Source organism: Molothrus ater, chromosome 1 (genome assembly GCF_012460135.2).
Source record: "Molothrus ater isolate BHLD 08-10-18 breed brown headed cowbird chromosome 1, BPBGC_Mater_1.1, whole genome shotgun sequence".
NCBI lineage: Eukaryota > Metazoa > Chordata > Aves > Passeriformes > Icteridae > Molothrus > Molothrus ater.
Genome location: NC_050478.2, coordinates 81162558 through 81170257, shown reverse-complemented (window position 1 = coordinate 81170257; position 7700 = coordinate 81162558).

Sequence of the window (7700 nt, the reverse complement as noted above, 5' to 3'; positions counted from 1 at the left end):
GCAATAAATTCTTTTTCTCTGAAAGATTTAGGTGTCCTGTGGCTGCTATCTCGTTGCAAGTCCTTTCTTTAAGAAAAAGGTATCCTACATAGCATAGTTCCTATTTTAACATTTTTTTTATAAACGAAAACTATATTTAACACACTACTTAAGAGAATGAATACAACATTACTTTCTAACACAACACATATAGTATTCATTTTAATATTTGTGAAAAGCCAATCATAAAATACGCATTTTTCACAGGACATGAGGAATGTGGTGCGAGATGACAGCAGGCCCTCCAGCAGGCCCCTGCCGCAGGATTGTGAGAGGATCCTGAAGCAGCAGGATACGCAGTGCAGAACCAGGATGGGTTTGTCCCCCCCTGGAGCACAGGGGTGTTGCCAGTGTGCAGGGAGCTGCATGGCTGCACAGGGATACCCCAGGGTCCTGCCCAGTACTTGGCCTTAATTCTGATTTTGCTGAGGGGCTGAGGGAGCAATAGGGCTCAATCAGACTGTAAGGCAGGATGGGGACAGAAGGACTATCTTAAAGGGATAGATTTCACATGATTGACATTTGTGCTTGCCTATTTGTTGTCTCTGAAAAGCACACGACTGGATGGAAGAGTGGGTTTATCAAGGCAGGGTGGGGGAGAGGCACCATGACAGATGCAGCTGCCAGAATGACTTTTGGACATCTGCTTTTCGTTAGCAGATTACAGCCCTTCCCTGCACAGTGAATTTGAGACTCAGCTGGGATTTTAGCCCTCTGAGAGATTTGGTGCCTCTAGCTACGTTTGCCTGGGGATCTTTGACATCACATGATACAGACTACTTGTTGTGAAGACTCTTCCCAGCTGCACTTTTCATCCATGCTGTACTGAAGTACACTCACTAGCATTAGCACATTTTATCAAAAGAGTACTGAGAAAAGCTGTGCAAAACTGTTTTGACCATCTCCACTGGAAAAAAACATTTATTCAAAATTATGAAAATCAAGTTCAACAAAGTATCCAAGCAGATTTAAGACTACAGATTAAACAAAAAATTGATTTTGTTTGTTTATAAATTAAATTGATAAGAATTAGGGTAGATGTTTTGTTCAGCTAAACAACAATATTTTGAATGATTCAAAATTATCTTAGGGGCTTCTTTTCTTCTAAAAAGCCCCAGTTCCTGTTATCATGGAACAATCGTGGCTACAGACTTTCCAGGAGCAAACTTACTGGATGGGAGAAAAAGATCATCAGCTTACAAAAGTTCATAGCACCACTTTTCCTTCCAGGCAAAATCACACTTGGGTTGGCTTCCCATCAAGCAAAGAGTGGGATTGTCACAGTCTTTCAGCTAAAACTCTTCCCCAGCTGTTGTCTCCAGTCTGTGGCACACCCTCTTCTCCTGCACCCAGCACTGTGCTGCTGCTGCCCAACAGCACAGTGACTTTGTCATCAAACATTAACACATGGTTAATAATGTAAGTTTAACACTCTCAGTCTCATGGTCCCTTCTGAGCAGGAGAGAGAAAGCTGCACAGCTGCGTTTTCCCAGGCAGGAGTGCTGCCTCACTGCAGGATGCTGCAGCAGGGGCACTTGAGTATGGTGCAGCGCCTTTGCAGAGCTGCGATTCATGGCAAGTAGTGTGGTGCTTTCATAGATGGACAACATTGATCTATGGAGAAAGTCTCTGTGGAAATCAGCCCCAAATATCCTCACAGTGCAGCAGAACAGTCCTAAACTGCTGGACAAGTAGAAGGTAGAACAGGGAAGAATTAGTGTATACATTAAGCCAACATAGATCATACAGCACTTCAGGAGAACTCCTTAAATGTACCACCTTGTGTCTTCCTTCAGATGGAATTTATACTGCTAGATACTCCAGCTGTTGGCACATCAGGAACCATCTAGATTAGGACCATACCCTGGGGCACAAAGCTTAACCTAGGCTGAATGATCCCAACCCAACAAAGTCACTTGGTACCTCCAAGAGTGCCAGGTTGAAACCACACTGAAATCACACTGCTCTTAAGGCCCAAACCTTCCTAATGGTGTTCCAGAGGAGTGGGAGGCTCATCCTGAGGAGCAGACCTCTTCCCCACACAGCTGACACAGGGAGGAGCATCCCATGGCTTGTGTTAGGTTTTTCCTCCACTACTAAAAAAACCTTGCAGACTTTCTGCAGCCAGGTATTTATTTAGAAGTATACTGAATTTTTCTCTAACATGAAAGAAAGAGATTTTTCATATTTAGCATTCCTTCTATTCCTTAGATTCAAAGCACTACCTAACAGTTTTATTGTGTTCAGTTTCCCCTAGAAACAGGGGAAAAATTTGAAAGCTCAATTTATTAATTTTTTTAAACATGCTTTGGGTAAAGAGAAATAAAACACGCTTTGTAACAGTTTTCTCAATCCTTATCACATTCAGCATGCATATTTCTGGATGAGAAAAGGGCCATGGAGCCAGGCAAAACAAGCTGTAGGATGAATAGAAACCTCATGGGACTACCCAAAAGCCAAAATGGAAGCAGCCTGGCTTGTGGGCCCAGACAGCCCATGCAGGCCTGGGAGATAGAAAAGACAGCTATTGACCTCCAACTGTGACAGATTTTTGCTGGTTCCAGCCCAACTTGTTTGGCAAATTTACAACAAGATCTGTGCATCTTTGTGAAGGATATGGAGTAAGCAGCCAGCACCTGGCAGAGACCACAGTCTCTCCTGCAGCAGGGAATGGCTCTCCTAGGACATATGCCATGCAGATCCCTAGGGCAGTTTAAGCTGCAGCTGCTTCTTTAACACTCACCCCTTGGCCTGCAGGAGCAGGGGATGTTGAACAGGAAGGTTGGGGGTCCCACGCTGGTGCTAAGATTGACTGTACTCACCTCAGAGCAGCTCTGGCTGTTGCCACCTCTTCTCCCTTGCCCCTGGAGCCTGCATGTCAACCTCATTGTCTCCAGGAAAGGAGTTGTGATATCCAGGCTGGTAGCATCAGTGTCACTCTGCAAAAACGAGAGAGATTTGGTGAAGACAAAGCACACTTGAATTTCGGACACTTAAATTTCATTCTTTTTTGGTCACTGTTGGTTTTACTCTCTTCTACCTTAGACTTCAGCAAAGATGCCCCATTCAAAATCTGTAGCCTTGATTCAGCTGAACCAGCTTTTTTATCTATAGGGACACGAGGTGAGCTTCTCTAGCACATAAGAATCAATTTATAGAAGTATCATTTATGCCATAGGCATATTTTCCAAAATTGCCTTTACCAGACCACTGACAAGAGTTTAATTTTCATCTTTTGCTGTCCAAGTTCTAATTTTCTTGCCTTCTAGCTCATCCAAAAGTCCAGTGTGGAGCTGTACAGGTGCTGATGGCAACCAGAGAAGTCAGAGAATGCTTAGACCTCGCTGCTTTCTCTGCTGGGGGAGTGCAGCTGATTTATTGCTTCAGCTGTGTAGCACTCAGAGCCTGCTGCAACTCCTTAGCTCGTGGATGTTTATTCCTTTGTAACTTAGTCCAGTTCACAATTACAGCCTGTGGTGTATTTTATGAACTGCAGTGCACTGGACAATTCCAAATTGATTTACAGGCAGCAACTCTATCATCTATTAATACCTTATTGATTCTTCTCTCTGTATCTCTCTGTGATCTCTCATGGATTCATCAGATTTAGATCAGTTTAATCAGGCTGGTATAATTCTCATCTTTAAAGATAAAGCATGGTGTTCTCACTTGATGGAGCTGGGAGCTCACTGTTAAACAACTAGAAGTAAATCCAATGCCCTCTTGCACACTCAAGTTTTATTGTGTATTTCAAAGCCTTCATGGGTTTTTCTAAGCCCTTTACAGTTTCTGCCCTGCAACCCTTGATTCTTTGCCTGCTCCCTTCTCTGCCCTTCCCTTGCTGTTAGCCTTCCAACAAGCTAATACCTGCCACCTGCTTGGAGCCAAGGTTTCTCCCTTGCCTTTTCCTCCTTCGTGGTTAATGGTCTGGTGGGCATCATTATTTATTTAATTAAATTTTCATTAACACCTGTTGTGATTAAACATAATCCCTGTGAAGAACAAAAGCCTCTTCTGTACTTTTTGTCACAAATACTCTGAGAAGGAAACTGGCTAAACTGAAATGTGGCCATGACTGTGGAAAAGTGGCAGTTTCTGGCAGGTGATTCAGCCCCTGCTTTTGCTTAGCTGTGCCAGTGCCCTGCTTGCCACAGATGTAGAGACCCTTCCAGCACAGGGCTCCTTGTGTTCTTTACCAGGAAGCACAGAAGAGCCTGTGCTTTTCTTTTAAAAGCATGCTATTGATTTCTGATTGATGCCTGCTAGAAATGCCACACAAGGGAGCTGAAACAGCACAGACCTTGCCACGCTCTCAGCACTTGCACTACTTGGGAAGCTTTAGAGCAACACAGAAGTCCTGTGCCAACTGCATGTTTCAGCTGGTGCTAAAGTTTCCCTTGCATTTATCTTGTGGGCATGTCTTAAATGTACCTCATTTTGCACTGGTCTAGGGAGCTTCATCTCCTCTCTTGGGGCCCCAGTGTATCCCTCAAGGTGAATCCTTGGCATGAGGCTGATGGTCAGTGTTTGGTCACATGGATCAAATCACCTACTTTTGCTATAACTGCAGGTTTGTGCAGCCTTAGAGGTCACCTCAAAAATGTGGCCTCTCATGTTCAACACTGTTAGTGCAGTGAATAATGATAGCTGTCCCTGGATGCTGCCATTTCTTCTCATATATGAAACAAGTAATATTACTTTTACCTGAAGCAACATTTCAAAGGAGGAACTTATGCACAACAATTTCCTTGGAAACAAGTCAGCAGATGCAAGGACAGGCCAGGTGTTATAACAGGCTTAATATTCTGGGTGTGGATCTGCAAGTGCTGCCTACAAGCATCCTTCCTCTTCCAGGAGGATTAGCATAGGGGATTACGGAGAATCTTTGAAGAGATTGGCATGAGCTCAAATGGTCACACACTGCAGTTTCCCAAGCTCATGGGGGCAGGGAGGAGAAAGCAGGTGCAGGGCAGAAACAGATCCTGCAGGTAATTGCCAATGGGGAGAATACACAGTGGCTTTAGCTCGCACAGGGACTCATAATTCAAGATCAGCATATTTGCTGAGCTCATCAGTGATAGCATTTCATCAGCACAACTCCCAGTGTGTATCCCAGTGTCATCACATTTGGAAGCTCAACCTCTGAGACACAAAGCAGAAGTGCTGCTTGCTTGTGATCAGAAGTGGTCCTCAGGCACTTGTGAATGCCTCAATTACAATGTCAAATTCTACCCCTTGGCCAGTTTCTCTCAGCTCTGCACACACACAAGTCATTAGAGTTTTGCAGTTAAAGTACTAAAGTACTCACCACAGACACTGTGGTTTCCACATCCCACTGTTCCCTGGTGCAGGCTTCCTTCCATCCTGTTACTTCTTTGCAGGCTTTCCCCCATTTCCTCCCCAGGCAGACCTGTGGTTTGGCAGGCATCCCCACCCATTATGTCAGAAGCTGCACAATCCCAGTTCTTTCTGACTCTGTTCACTGATACCCAAAACCTTCACTGAAAACCATTTTGCTTACCAGTGTGTCTGCAGATCTGACCCATCCTTCTATCTGTCCCCAGGTCCCCAGCACATGCTTTGTCTGTCACAAACTCAGCCTTGCAAGGCAAAGAGCAGCCTGGCTGCAATGCAAAGGAAAAGCACCCACCCTCACCCACTTCTCCAGGTCTTCCATCCCAGTGCACACAGCAGCCTGGCACATACTTCCCTGCAAGTGTGCATGAAGAATTAAGTTATTTTCTTTGAGCACTTGTTTATTCCAGTTTCCAGACTTTCAGGCAGAGCTTTGCATGTGTTGTTCTCTGTGCCTGTCAAACTGCTGTGCAGTGAAGTGCCTCGCCTCAGATCTGTCTCTTGCCCACCAGAGCAGAAGCAGTACAGAAGCACTAATAGGACATATCTTACATAGGATGCAAACAGCTGCACTCCCATCAGCAAAAAGCTGTTAGCAAAGCCAAAGCCATTATCAGAGTCCACCTAATACACACACAGAGGCATAAGCTGTGCAAAAAGAGCTGGTTTTAAACAACACGGTTTAAGCTGCAAACTGCAATGTTTTCCTATCTGTAGCTGAGCCTACAGGCAGTGCTGATGCCTCTCACACCTCCAGCACACATGGAGAACAGAGCCTGCTCGGTGGGCAGCAGATCGTACCTGTACCCATTGCACAAGGCAACGCCTGGCAGAGTGAGCTGAGTGAAGATGACACACACATGGCTGTCAATTACAAAACTCTCTGGAAGGATGCTGGGCACCAGGATTACTCTGGTCTATTCCTGGCTCTGACAGCAGACACTTAATGGGTACAGCCATGATTAGAAACAGGATAAGCAGGAGCCTACAGCTGAAAGGGCTCCCTCTGAAGAGCTTCGTGGCTGCCTCTGGGGGGCAACCATGGGAGATTTGAGGCTGTTCTGTAAGCCATATCTCCCAACCCTAAACCTGTCCTGCAAAAGAGAGAGAGGAAGGCTATTTACACACCTTACAGGAATGGATATGCAGCCAGGAAAGTCAGAATACCTCAGCTCAGTCTTGCCTTTCCCAGTCTGTAGGTGGCTGCATAGGGAACCAGATGAGAAGTTGAGTAGAAACACTGATTTAGAAGCAGATACTAGTGCAAGGTATAGTAGCATCATCTCTGCTCTGAAAGTTCCTCACTCAGTGAGGAAAAAAAAGCCCCAACGGCTACTGTGTACCAATGAAAAAAGCAACATCTCCAAACCAGGCTTTATTTTCTGGTTGCAGACATGTACCCCAGAGCTGAAGATTCAGGATCCCATTCCCTGATACTTAGGTTTCCCCCTGGCTCCTCATGGGTTGCTCAGGTGCAATTGCCCAGGCAGAAGATGCAGGGTGGGATTCAGAGAGCTCCCTGACTACCTCCTGTCTCCTCAGCCTGGGATCTGCAGGGACAGCAAGTTGTAAACACACAGTTCCTAATAAAAGCCTTTAGCTGTGGCTGCTCCTGCCCACAGAAAGCAAGCCTGATTGGCTGCATTGGTGCATTTGTTTTACCACAGGAGGCAGCGGTGCAGCAGCATGCTCCGGGTGGCACCTGGGGTTTGTCACTGCTCACAGCCTGGTCACGCTGATAAATGAGAAGGCCATCAACAGTTTATCCCAGTAAGTGATACTTGGCATAAAAGAGCCAAATGCCAATCGATCCTTTCTTAGAAAACCACCCTAGAACAGGGCAGCTGCAGAGCTGAAAGGTGTCGGGTACCAACGCCGTTCCTGGCAAGGGGCAGAGCCACGACAGGCAGGAGGCGGTGGTACCCACCAGGCTTCCCGGGGAAGCAGTTTTGTTAAGCACGAGAGAATGGCAGCGGAGGTTTTGGGATAGGAGCAGCTTTGGAAGCTCTTCCCTGCCGCCCGACACCAGGTGGTGCTGTGGAAAGCAGCGGAGTCCCGTACACGGGCCGGCACCGGGAGCGCGGAGGGGCTCCCCGTCCCCAGAAAAATACAGTCCACAGCTTTGCCTTGCGACCCTGGCTCTTCCTTATGGCATCCACGCCTGCTGCAGGTAGCGACTGCGGACCTTCCCCTCCACTGCCGGGCATGGCACAGCAGCACGGACGCAGGGATATTTCAGTAGTGGAACGGCTGCACGAAGCCTTTCCTTAGCTCCTAGAGCGGGCTGGTGGCTTTACATCACCAGG